The following is a 17287-nucleotide window of genomic DNA, read 5'->3' on the forward strand; positions in this document are numbered from 1 at the left end:
CAGACGAGAGACATGTTATAAAAACGCAGACAGATAAGAGACACATTATAAACAGACACACAGATAAGAGACATGTTATAAACATACACACAGATACGAAACAGGTTATAAACACACACACGTATAAGAGACACGTTCTAAACACACACACAGACAAGAGACATGTTATAGCCACACACACAGATAGAGACACGTTATAAACACACACACAGACAAGAGACACGTTATAAACACACACACAGATAAGAGACACGTTAAAAACAAAGACACAGATAAGAGAAATGTTAGAAAAACACACTGAGATACGAGACATGTTATAAACACACACACAGATAAGAGACATGTTATAAACGCTCACACAGATAAGAGACAAGTTATAAACACACACACAGACAAGAGACACGTTATAAACACAAACACTGATACGAGACATGTTATAAACACACACACAGATAAGAGACATGTTATAAACGCTCACACAGATAAGAGACAAGTTATAAACACACACACAGATAAGAGACACGTTATAAACACAAACACTGATATGAGACATGTTATAAACACACACACAGACAAGAGACACATAAACACACACACAGACAAGAGAAACGTTATGAACACACACACAGATGAGAGAAATGTTATAAAAACAACCACAGACAAGAGACACATTAACACACACACAGACAAGAGACACATTATGAACACACTCACAGATAAGAGAAATGTTATAAAAACAACCACAGACAAGAGACACGTTATAAACACACACACAGATAAGAGACAGGTTATAAACACACACACAGATAAGAGACAGGTTATAAACACACACACAGACAAGAGAAACATAAACACACACACAGACAAGAGACACGTTATGAACACACACACAGATAAGAGAAATGTTATAAAAACAACCACAGACAAGAGACACGTTATAAACACACACACAGATAAGAGACAGGTTATAAACACACACACAGACAAGAGAAACATAAACACACACACAGACAAGAGACACATTATAAACACACAAACAGACAAGAGACACATTATAAACACATACACACAGATAAGAGACACGTTTTAAACACACACACAGATAAGAGACATGTTATAAACATGCACACAGACAAGAGACAGGTTATAAACACACACACAGACAAGAGAAACATTATGAACACACACACAGATAAGGGAAATGTTATAAAAACAACCACAGACAAGAGACACGTTATAAACACACACACAGATAAGAGACACGTTCCAAACACACGCACAGATAAGAGGCATGTGACAAACAAACACAGACAGGAGACATGTTATAAACACACACAGACAAGAGACACGTTGTAAACACACACACAGACAAGAGACACATTATAAACACACACACAGATAAGAGCCATGTTATAAAGACACACTCAGATAAGAAACAAGTTATAAACACACACACAGATAAGAGACACTTTATTAACGCTCACACAGATAAGAGACATGTTATAAACACACACACAGATAAGAGACACGTTATGAACACAAACACACAAATAAGAGAAATGTTATAAACACACACACAGACAAGAGACATTTTACAAACACACACACAGATAGAGACACGTTATAAACATACACACAGACAAGAGACACATTATAAACACACACACAGATAAGAGACATGTTATAAACACACACACAGACAAGAGACATTTTACAAACACACACACAGATAGAGACACGTTATTAACACACAAACAGATAAGAGACATGTTATAAACACACACACAGATAAGAGACACGTTATAAACATACACACACAGATAAGAGACACGTAATAAACACACACTCAGACAAGAGACACGTTATAAAAACGCAGACAGATAAGAGACACGTTATAAACACACACACAGATAAGAGACATCTTATAAACAAACACACAGATACGACACACGTTATAAACACACACACAGATAAGAGGCACGTTCCAAACACACGCACAGATAACAGGCATGTGACAAACAAACACAGACAAGAGACATGTTATAAACACACACACAGACAGGAGACATGTTATAAACACACACACAGACAAGAGACATGTTATAAACACACACACAGACAAGAGACATGTTATAAACATACACATGGACAAGAGACACTTTATAAACACACACACAGAGAAGAGATATGTTATAAACACACACACAGACAAGAGACATGTTATAAACACACACACAGACAAGAGACATCTTATAAACAAACACAGAGATACGACACACGTTATAAACACACACACAGATAAGAGACACGTTACAAACACACGCACAGATAAGAGGCATGTGACAAACAAACACAGACAAGAGACATGTTATAAACACACACACAGACAGGAGACATGTTATAAACACACACAGACAAGAGACACGTTGTAAACACACACACAGACAAGAGACACATTGTAAACACACACACAGATAAGAGACACGTTATAAACACACACACAGATAAGAGACACGTTATAAACACACACACAGATAAGAGCCATGTTATAAAGACACACTCAGATAAGAGACAAGTTATAAACACACACACATATAAGAGAAATGTTATAAACACACACACAGATAAGAGACACTTTATTAACGCTCACACAGATAAGAGACATGTTATAAACACACACACAGATAAGAGACACGTTATAAATACAAACACACAAATAAGAGAAATGTTATAAACACACACACAGACAAGAGACATGTTACAAACACACACACAGACAAGAGACACATTATAAACACACACACAGATAAGAGAAATGTTACAAACACACACTGAGATACGAGACACGTTATAAACACACACACATATAAGAGACATGTTATAAACACACACACAGATAAGAGACATGTTATAAACACACACACAGATAAGAGACCTGTTATAAAAACACACACAAACAAGAGACATGTTATAAACACACACACAGATAAGAGACACGTTATAGACACAAACACTGATATGAGACATGTTATAAACACACACACAGACAAGAGACATGTTATAAACACACACACAGACAAGAGACACGTTATAAACACACACACAGATAAGAGACAGGTTATAAACATACACACACAGATAAGAGACACGTAATAAACACACACACAGACGAGAGACATGTTATAAAAACGCAGACAGATAAGAGACACATTATAAACAGACACACAGATAAGAGACATGTTATAAACATACACACAGATACGAAACATGTTATAAACACACACACGTATAAGAGACACGTTCTAAACACACACACAGACAAGAGACATGTTATAGCCACACACACAGATAGAGACACGTTATAAACACACACACAGACAAGAGACACGTTATAAACACACACACAGATAAGAGACACGTTAAAAACAAAGACACAGATAAGAGAAATGTTAGAAAAACACACTGAGATACGAGACATGTTATAAACACACACACAGATAAGAGACATGTTATAAACGCTCACACAGATAAGAGACAAGTTATAAACACACACACAGACAAGAGACACGTTATAAACACAAACACTGATACGAGACATGTTATAAACACACACACAGATAAGAGACATGTTATAAACGCTCACACAGATAAGAGACAAGTTATAAACACACACACAGATAAGAGACACGTTATAAACACAAACACTGATATGAGACATGTTATAAACACACACACAGACAAGAGACACATAAACACACACACAGACAAGAGAAACGTTATGAACACACACACAGATGAGAGAAATGTTATAAAAACAACCACAGACAAGAGACACATTAACACACACACAGACAAGAGACACATTATGAACACACACACAGATAAGAGAAATGTTATAAAAACAACCACAGACAAGAGACACTTTATAAACACACACACAGATAAGAGACAGGTTATAAACACACACACAGACAAGAGAAACATAAACACACACACAGACAAGAGACACATTATAAACACACAAACAGACAAGAGACACATTATAAACACATACACACAGATAAGAGACACGTTTTAAACACACACACAGATAAGAGACATGTTATAAACATGCACACAGACAAGAGACAGGTTATAAACACACACACAGACAAGAGAAACATTATGAACACACACACACATAAGAGAAATGTTATAAAAACAACCACAGACAAGAGACACGTTATAAACAAGCACACAGATAAGAGACAGGTTATAAACACACACACAGACAAGAGACACGTTATAAACACACACACAGATAAGAGACAGGTTATAAACACACACACAGACAAGAGACACATAAACACACACACAGACAAGAGACACATTATAAACACACAAACAGACAAGAGACACATTATAAACACATACACACAGATAAGAGACACGTTTTAAACACACACACAGATAAGAGACATGTTATAAACATGCACACAGACAAGAGACAGGTTATAAACACACACACAGACAAGAGACATGTTATAAACACACACACAGACAGGAGACATGTTATAAACACACACAGACAAGAGACACGTTGTAAACACACACACAGACAAGAGACACATTGTAAACACACACACAGATAAGAGACACGTTATAAACACACACACAGATAAGAGACACGTTATAAACACACACACAGATAAGAGCCATGTTATAAAGACACACTCAGATAAGAGACAAGTTATAAACACACACACATATAAGAGAAATGTTATAAACACACACACAGATAAGAGACACTTTATTAACGCTCACACAGATAAGAGACATGTTATAAACACACACACAGATAAGAGACACGTTATAAATACAAACACACAAATAAGAGAAATGTTATAAACACACACACAGACAAGAGACATGTTACAAACACACACACAGACAAGAGACACATTATAAACACACACACAGATAAGAGAAATGTTACAAACACACACTGAGATACGAGACACGTTATAAACACACACACATATAAGAGACATGTTATAAACACACACACAGATAAGAGACATGTTATAAACACACACACAGATAAGAGACCTGTTATAAAAACACACACAAACAAGAGACATGTTATAAACACACACACAGATAAGAGACACGTTATAGACACAAACACTGATATGAGACATGTTATAAACACACACACAGACAAGAGACATGTTATAAACACACACACAGACAAGAGACACGTTATAAACACACACACAGATAAGAGACAGGTTATAAACATACACACACAGATAAGAGACACGTAATAAACACACACACAGACGAGAGACATGTTATAAAAACGCAGACAGATAAGAGACACATTATAAACAGGCACACAGATAAGAGACATGTTATAAACATACACACAGATACGAAACATGTTATAAACACACACCTATAAGAGACACGTTCTAAACACACACACAGACAAGAGACATGTTATAGCCACACACACAGATAGAGACACGTTATAAACACACACACAGACAAGAGACACGTTATAAACACACACACAGATAAGAGACACGTTAAAAACAAAGACACAGATAAGAGAAATGTTAGAAAAACACACTGAGATACGAGACATGTTATAAACACACACACAGATAAGAGACATGTTATAAACGCTCACACAGATAAGAGACAAGTTATAAACACACACACAGACAAGAGACACGTTATAAACACAAACACTGATACGAGACATGTTATAAACACACACACAGATAAGAGACATGTTATAAACGCTCACACAGATAAGAGACAAGTTATAAACACACACACAGATAAGAGACACGTTATAAACACAAACACTGATATGAGACATGTTATAAACACACACACAGACAAGAGACACATAAACACACACACAGACAAGAGAAACGTTATGAACACACACACAGATGAGAGAAATGTTATAAAAACAACCACAGACAAGAGACACATTAACACACACACAGACAAGAGACACATTATGAACACACACACAGATAAGAGAAATGTTATAAAAACAACCACAGACAAGAGACACTTTATAAACACACACACAGATAAGAGACAGGTTATAAACACACACACAGACAAGAGAAACATAAACACACACACAGACAAGAGACACATTATAAACACACAAACAGACAAGAGACACATTATAAACACATACACACAGATAAGAGACACGTTTTAAACACACACACAGATAAGAGACATGTTATAAACATGCACACAGACAAGAGACAGGTTATAAACACACACACAGACAAGAGAAACATTATGAACACACACACACATAAGAGAAATGTTATAAAAACAACCACAGACAAGAGACACGTTATAAACAAGCACACAGATAAGAGACAGGTTATAAACACACACACAGACAAGAGACACGTTATAAACACACACACAGATAAGAGACAGGTTATAAACACACACACAGACAAGAGACACATAAACACACACACAGACAAGAGACACATTATAAACACACAAACAGACAAGAGACACATTATAAACACATACACACAGATAAGAGACACGTTTTAAACACACACACAGATAAGAGACATGTTATAAACATGCACACAGACAAGAGACAGGTTATAAACACACACACAGATAAGAGAAATATTATAAACACACACACGGATAAGAGACAGGTTATAAACATACACACAGACAAGAGACACGTTATAAACACACACACAGACAAGAGACATGTTATAAACACACACACAGACAAGAGACACATTATAAACACACACACAGACAAGAGACACGTTATAAACACACACACAGTTATGAGACACATTATAAACAAACACAGCTAAGAGACATGTTATAAAGACAGACAAAGACAAGAGACATGTTATAAACACACATAAAGACAAGAGACACGTTATAAACACACACACAGACAAGAGACACGTTATAAACACACACACAGATAAGAGACATGTTAATAAACACACACACAGATAAGAGACACGTTATAAACACACACACAGATAAGAGACATGTTATAAACACACACACAGATAAGAGACCTGTTATAAAAACACACACAAACAAGAGACATGTTATAAACGCACACACAGATAAGAGACACGTTATAGACACAAACACTGATATGAGACATGTTATAAACACACACACTGACAAGAGACACATAAACACACACACAGACAAGAGAAACGTTATGAACACACACATAGATAAGAGAAATGTTATACAAACAACCACAGACAAGAGACAGGTTATAAACACACACAGACAGGAGACATGTTATAAACACACACACAGACAAGAGACATGTTATAAACATACACATGGACAAGAGACACTTTATAAACACACACACAGACAAGAGACATGTTATAAACACACACACAGACAAGTGACATGTTATAAACACACACACAGATAAGAGACAGGTTATACACATACACACACAGATAAGAGACACGTAATAAACACACACAGACAAGAGACATGTTATAAAAACGCAGACAGATAAGAGACACGTTATAAACAGACACACAGATAAGAGAAATGTTATAAAAACACACTGAGATACGAGACATGTTATAAACACACACACAGATAAGAGACATGTTATAAACGCTCACACACAAATAAGAGAAATGTTATAAACACACACACAGATAGAGACACGTTATAAACACACACACAGATAGAGACACGTTATTAACACACACACAGATAAGAGACATGTTATAAACACACACACAGATAAGAGACACATTATAAACACACACACAGATAGAGACACGTTATTAACACACACACAGATAAGAGACATGTTATAAACACACACACAGATAAGAGACACGTTATAAACACACACACAGATAGAGACACGTTATTAACACACACACAGATAAGAGACATGTTATAAACACACACACAGATAAGAGACACGTTATAAACACACACACAGATAAGAGACACGTAATAAAAACACACTCAGACAAGAGACACGTTATAAAAACGCAGACAGATAAGAGACACGTTATAAACACACACACAGATAAGAGACATCTTATAAACAAACACAGAGATACGACACACGTTATAAACACACACACAGATAAGAGACACGTTAGAAAACACACGCACAGATAAGAGGCATGTGACAAACAAACACGGACAAGAGACATGTTATAAACACACACACAGACAGGAGACATGTTATAAACACACACAGACAAGAGACACGTTGTAAACACACACACAGACAAGAGACACATTGTAAACACACACACAGATAAGAGACACGTTATAAACACACACACAGATAAGAGCCATGTTATAAAGACACACTCAGATAAGAGACAAGTTATAAAAACACACACATATAAGAGAAATGTTATAAACACACACACAGATAAGAGACACTTTATTAACGCTCACACAGATAAGAGACATGTTATAAACACACACACAGATAAGAGACACGTTATAAACACAAACACACAAATAAGAGAAATGTTATAAACACACACACAGACAAGAGACATGTTACAAACACACACACAGATAGAGACACGTTATAAACACACACACAGACAAGAGACACATTATAAACACACACACATATAAGAGACATGTTATAAACACACACACAGATAAGAGACATGTTATAAACACACACACAGATAAGAGACCTGTTATAAAAACACACACAAACAAGAGACATGTTATAAACACACACACAGATAAGAGATACGTTATAGACACAAACACTGATATGAGACATGTTATAAACACACACACAGACAAGATACACATAAACACACACACAGACAAGAGAAACGTTATGAACACACACACAGATAAGAGAAATGTTATACAAACAGCCACAGACAAGAGACACGTTATAAACACACACAGACAGGAAGGGACACGTTTTAAACACACACACAGATAAGAGACATGTTATAAACACACACACAGACAAGAGACACGTTATAAACAGACACAGACAGGAAGGGACACGTTTTAAACACATACACAGATAAGAGACATGTTAAAAACATGCACACAGACAAGAGACAGGTTATAAACACACACACAGATAAGAGAAACTTTATAAACACACACACAGAAAAGAGACAGTTATAATCACACACACAGACAAGAGACACGTTATAAACACACACACAGACAAGAGACATGTTATAAACATGCACATGGACAAGAGACACTTTATAAACACACACACAGATAAGAGATATGTTATAAACACACACACAGACAAGAGACATGTTATAAACACACACACAGATAAGAGATATGTTATAAACACACACACAGACAAGAGACATGTTATAAACACACACCCAGACAAGAGACATGTTATAAACACACACACAGAGAAGAGATATGTTGTAAACACACACACAGACAAGAGAAATGTTATAAACACACACACAGACAAGAGACACGTTATAAACACACACACAGATAAGAGACATGTTATAAACATACACACAGATACGAAACATGTTATAAACACACACAAAGATACGAAAGATGTTATGAACACACACACAGATAAGAGACACGTTATAAACACAACCACAGATAAGAGACACGTTATAAACACAAACACTGATATGAGACATGTTATAAACACACACACAGACAAGAGACACATAAACACACACACAGACAAGAGAAACGTTATGAACACACACACAGATAAGAGAAATGTTATACAAACATCCACAGACAAGAGACACGTTATAAACACACACAGACAGGAAGGGACACGTTTTAAACATACACACAGATAAGAGACATGTTATAAACGCTCACACAGATAAGAGACAAGTTATAAACACACACACAGATAAGAGACACGTTATAAACACAAACACTGAAATGAGACATGTTATAAACACAAACATTGACAAGAGACACATAAACACACACACAGACAAGAGAAACGTTATGAACACACAGACAGATGAGAGAAATGTTATAAAAACAACCACCGACAAGAGACACATTAACACACACACAGACAAGAGAAACGTTATGAACACACACACAGATAAGAGAAATGTTATAAAAACAACCACAGACAAGAGAGACGTTATAAACACACACACAGATAAGAGACAGGTTATAAACACACACACAGACAAGAGACACATTATAAACACACAAACAGACAAGAGACACATTATAAACACATACACACAGATAAGAGACACGTTTTAAACACACACACAGATAAGAGACATGTTATAAACATGCACACAGACAAGAGACAGGTTATAAACACACACACAGATAAGAGAAACATTATAAACACACACGGATAAGAGACAGGTTATAAACATACACACAGACAAGAGACACGTTATAAACACACACACAGACAAGAGACATGTTATAAACACACACACAGACAAGAGACATGTTATAAACACACACACAGACAAGAGACACGTTATAAACACACACACAGTTATGAGACACATTATAAACAAACACAGCTAAGAGACATGTTATAAAGACAGACAAAGACAAGAGACACGTTATAATCACACATAAAGACAAGAGACATGTTATAAACACACACACAGACAAGAGACACGTTATAAACACACACACAGATAAGAGACATGTTAATAAACACACACACAGATAAGAGACCTGTTATAAAAACACACACAAACAAGAGACATGTTATAAACGCACACACAGATAAGAGACACGTTATAGACACAAACACTGATATGAGACATGTTATAAACACACACACAGACAAGAGACACATAAACACACACACAGACAAGAGAAACGTTATGAACACACAGACAGATAAGAGAAATGTTATACAAACAACCACAGACAAGAGACACGTTATAAACACACACAGACAGGAGACATGTTATAAACACACACACAGACAAGAAACATGTTATAAACATACACATGGACAAGAGACACTGTATCAACACACACACAGACAAGAGACACGTTATAAACACACACACAGACAAGAGACATGTTATAAACACACACACAGACAAGAGACACGTTGTAAACACACACACAGATAAGAGACAGGTTATAAACATGCACACACAGATAAGAGACACGTAATAAACACACACACAGACAAGAGACATGTTATAAAAACGCAGACAGATAAGAGACACATTATAAACAGACACACAGATAAGAGACATGTTATAAACATACACACAGATACGAAACATGTTATAAACACACACACGGATAAGAGACACGTTCTAAACACACACACAGACAAGAGACATGTTATAGCCACACACACAGATAGAGATACGTTATAAACATGCACACAGACAAGAGACAGGTTATAAACACACACACAGATAAGAGACACGTTAAAAACAAAGACACAGATAAGAGACATGTTATAAACACACACACAGATAAGAGACCTGTTATAAAAACACACACAAACAAGAGACATGTTATAAACGCACACACAGATAAGAGACACGTTATAGACACAAACACTGATATGAGACATGTTATAAACACACACACTGACAAGAGACACATAAACACACACACAGACAAGAGAAACGTTATGAACACACACATAGATAAGAGAAATGTTATACAAACAACCACAGACAAGAGACACATTATAAACACACACAGACAGGAGACATGTTATAAACACACACACAGACAAGAGACATGTTATAAACATACACATGGACAAGAGACACTTTATAAACACACACACAGACAAGAGACATGTTATAAACACACACACAGACAAGAGACACGTTATAAACACACACACAGATAAGAGACAGGTTATACACATACACACACAGATAAGAGACACGTAATAAACACACACAGACAAGAGACATGTTATAAAAACGCAGACAGATAAGAGACACGTTATAAACAGACACACAGATAAGAGAAATGTTATAAAAACACACTGAGATACGAGACATGTTATAAACACACACACAGATAAGAGACATGTTATAAACGCTCACACACAAATAAGAGAAATGTTATAAACACACACACAGATAGAGACACGTTATAAACACACACACAGATAGAGACACGTTATTAACACACACACAGATAAGAGACATGTTATAAACACACACACAGATAAGAGACACATTATAAACACACACACAGATAGAGACACGTTATTAACACACACACAGATAAGAGACATGTTATAAACACACACACAGATAAGAGACACTTTATAAACACACACACAGATAGAGACACGTTATTAACACACACACAGATAAGAGACATGTTATAAACACACACACAGATAAGAGACACATTATAAACACACACACAGATAAGAGACACGTAATAAACACACACTCAGACAAGAGACACGTTATAAAAACGCAGACAGATAAGAGACACGTTATAAACACACACACAGATAAGAGACATCTTATAAACAAACACAGAGATACGACACACGTTATAAACACACACACAGATAAGAGACACGTTAGAAAACACACGCACAGATAAGAGGCATGTGACAAACAAACACAGACAAGAGACATGTTATAAACACACACACAGACAGGAGACATGTTATAAACACACACAGACAAGAGACACGTTGTAAACACACACACAGACAAGAGACACATTGTAAACACACACACAGATAAGAGACACGTTATAAACACACACACAGATAAGAGCCATGTTATAAAGACACACTCAGATAAGAGACAAGTTATAAACACACACACATATAAGAGAAATGTTATAAACACACACACAGATAAGAGACACTTTATTAACGCTCACACAGATAAGAGACATGTTATAAACACACACACAGATAAGAGACACGTTATAAACACAAACACACAAATAAGAGAAATGTTATAAACACACACACAGACAAGAGACATGTTACAAACACACACACAGATAGAGACACGTTATAAAAACACACACAGACAACAGACACATTATAAACACACACACAGATAAGAGACAAGTTATAAACACACACACAGATAAGAGACCTGTTATAAAAACACACACAAACAAGAGACATGTTATAAACACACACACAGATAAGAGATACGTTATAGACACAAACACTGATATGAGACATGTTATAAACACACACACAGACAAGATACACATAAACACACACACAGACAAGAGAAACGTTATGAACACACACACAGATAAGAGAAATGTTATACAAACAGCCACAGACAAGAGACACGTTATAAACACACACAGACAGGAAGGGACACGTTTTAAACACACACACAGATAAGAGACATGTTATAAACACACACACAGACAGGAGACACGTTATAAACAGACACAGACAGGAAGGGACACGTTTTAAACACATACACAGATAAGAGACATGTTAAAAACATGCACACAGACAAGAGACAGGTTATAAACACACACACAGATAAGAGAAACTTTATAAACACACACAAAGATAAGAAACAGGTTATAATCACACACACAGACAAGAGACACGTTATAAACACACACACAGACAAGAGACATGTTATAAACATGCACATGGACAAGAGACACTTTATAAACACACACACAGATAAGAGATATGTTATAAACACACACACAGACAAGAGACATGTTATAAACACACACACAGATAAGAGATATGTTATAAACACACACACAGACAAGAGACATGTTATAAACACACACCCAGACAAGAGACATGTTATAAACACACACACAGAGAAGAGATATGTTATAAACACACACACAGACAAGAGACATGTTATAAACACACACACAGACAAGAGACACGTTATAAACACACACACAGATAAGAGACATGTTATAAACATACACACAGATACGAAACATGTTATAAACACACACAAAGATACGAAAGATGTTATGAACACACACACAGATAAGAGACACGTTATAAACACAACCACAGATAAGAGAAACGTTATAAACACAAACACTGATATGAGACATGTTATAAACACACACACAGACAAGAGACACATAAACACACACACAGACAAGAGAAACGTTATGAACACACACACAGATAAGAGAAATGTTATACAAACATCCACAGACAAGAGACACGTTATAAACACACACAGACAGGAAGGGACACGTTTTAAACATACACACAGATAAGAGACATGTTATAAACGCTCACACAGATAAGAGACAAGTTATAAACACACACACAGATAAGAGACACGTTATAAACACAAACACTGATATGAGACATGTTATAAACACAAACACAGACAAGAGACACATAAACACACACACAGACAAGAGAAACGTTATGAACACACAGACAGATGAGAGAAATGTTATAAAAACAACCACAGACAAGAGACACATTAACACACACACAGACAAGAGAAACGTTATGAACACACACACAGATAAGAGAAATGTTATAAAAACAACCACAGACAAGAGAGACGTTATAAACACACACACAGATAAGAGACAGGTTATAAACACACACACAGACAAGAGACACATTATAAACACACAAACAGACAAGAGACACATTATAAACACATACACACAGATAAGAGACACGTTTTAAACACACACACAGATAAGAGACATGTTATAAACATGCACACAGACAAGAGACAGGTTATAAACACACACACAGACAAGAGACATGTTATAAACACACACACAGACAAGAGACACGTTATAAACACACACACAGTTATGAGACACATTATAAACAAACACAGCTAAGAGACATGTCATAAAGACAGACAAAGACAAGAGACACGTTATAAACACACATAAAGACAAGAGACACGTTATAAACACACACACAGACAAGAGACACGTTATAAACACACACACAGATAAGAGACATGTTAATAAACACACACACAGATAAGAGACCTGTTATAAAAACACACACAAACAAGAGACATGTTATAAACGCACACACAGATAAGAGACACGTTATAGACACAAACACTGATATGAGACATGTTATAAACACACACACAGACAAGAGACACATAAACACACACACAGACAAGAGAAACGTTATGGACACACACACAGATAAGAGAAATGTTATACAAACAACCACAGACAAGAGACACGTTATAAACACACACAGACAGGAGACATGTTATAAACACACACACAGACAAGAAACATGTTATAAACATACACATGGACAAGAGACACTGTATCAACACACACACAGACAAGAGACACGTTATAAACACACACACAGACAAGAGACACGTTATAAACACACACACAGATAAGAGACAGGTTATAAACATACACACACAGATAAGAGACACGTAATAAACACACACACAGACAAGAGACATGTTATAAAAACGCAGACAGATAAGAGACACATTATAAACAGACACACAGATAAGAGACATGTTATAAACATACACACAGATACGAAACATGTTATAAACACACACACGGATAAGAGACACGTTCTAAACACACACACAGACAAGAGACATGTTATAGCCACACACACAGATAGAGATACGTTATAAACATGCACACAGACAAGAGACAGGTTATAAACACACACACAGATAAGAGACACGTTAAAAACAAAGACACAGATAAGAGAAATGTTAGAAAAACACACTGAGATACGAGACATGTTATAAACGCTCACACAGATAAGAGACAAGTTATAAACACACACACAGACAAGAGACACGTTATAAACACAAACACTGATACGAGACATGTTATAAACACACACACAGATAAGAGACATGTTATAAACGCTCACACAGATAAGAGACAAGTTATAAACACACACACAGATAAGAGACACGTTATAAACATACACACACAGACAAGAGACAAATAAACACACACACAGACAAGAGAAACGTTATGAACACACACACAGATGAGAGAAATGTTATAAAAACAACCACAGACAAGAGACACATTAACACACACACAGACAAGAGAAACATTATGAACACACACACAGATAAGAGAAATGTTATAAAAACAACCACAGACAAGAGACACGTTATAAACACACACACAGATAAGAGACAGGTTATAAACACACACACAGACAAGAGACACATAAACACACACACAGATAAGAGACACATTATAAACACACAAACAGACAAGAGACACATTATAAACACATACACACAGATAAGAGACACGTTTTAAACACACACACAGATAAGAGACATGTTATAAACATGCACACAGACAAGAGACAGGATATAAACACACACACAGATAAGAGAAACATTATAAACACACACACGGATAAGAGACAGGTTATAAACATACATACAGACAAGAGACACGTTATAAACACACACACAGACAAGAGACATGTTATAAACACACACACAGACAAGAGACATGTTATAAACACACACACAGACAAGAGACACGTTATAAACACACACACAGTTATGAGACACATTATAAACAAACACAGCTAAGAGACATGTTATAAAGACAGACAAAGACAAGAGACACGTTATAAACACACATAAAGACACGAGACACGTTATAAACACACACACAGATAAGAGACATGTTAATAAACACACACACAGATAAGAGACATGTTATAAACACACACACAGATAAGAGACCTGTTATAAAAACACACACAAACAAGAGACATGTTATAAACACACACACAGATAAGAGACACGTTATAGACACAAACACTGATATGAGACATGGTATAAACACACACACAGACAAGAGACACATAAACACACACACAGACAAGAGAAACGTTATGAACACACACACAGATAAGAGAAATGTTATAAAAACAACCACAGACAAGAGACACATTATAAACACACACAGACAGGAGACATGTTATAAACACACACACAGGCAAGAGACATGTTATAAACATACACATGGACAAGAGACACTTTATAAACACACACACAGACAAGAGACATGTTATAAACACACACACAGACAAGAGACATGTTATAAACACACACACAGATAAGAGACAGGTTATACACATACACACACAGATAAGAGACACGTAATAAACACACACAGACAAGAGACATGTTATAAAAACGCAGACAGATAAGAGACACGTTATAAACAGACACACAGATAAGAGAAATGTTATAAAAACACACTGAGATAGGAGACATGTTATAAACACACACACAGATAA

This window comes from Carcharodon carcharias, chromosome 1, assembly GCF_017639515.1.
Source record: "Carcharodon carcharias isolate sCarCar2 chromosome 1, sCarCar2.pri, whole genome shotgun sequence".
Lineage (NCBI taxonomy): Eukaryota > Metazoa > Chordata > Chondrichthyes > Lamniformes > Lamnidae > Carcharodon > Carcharodon carcharias.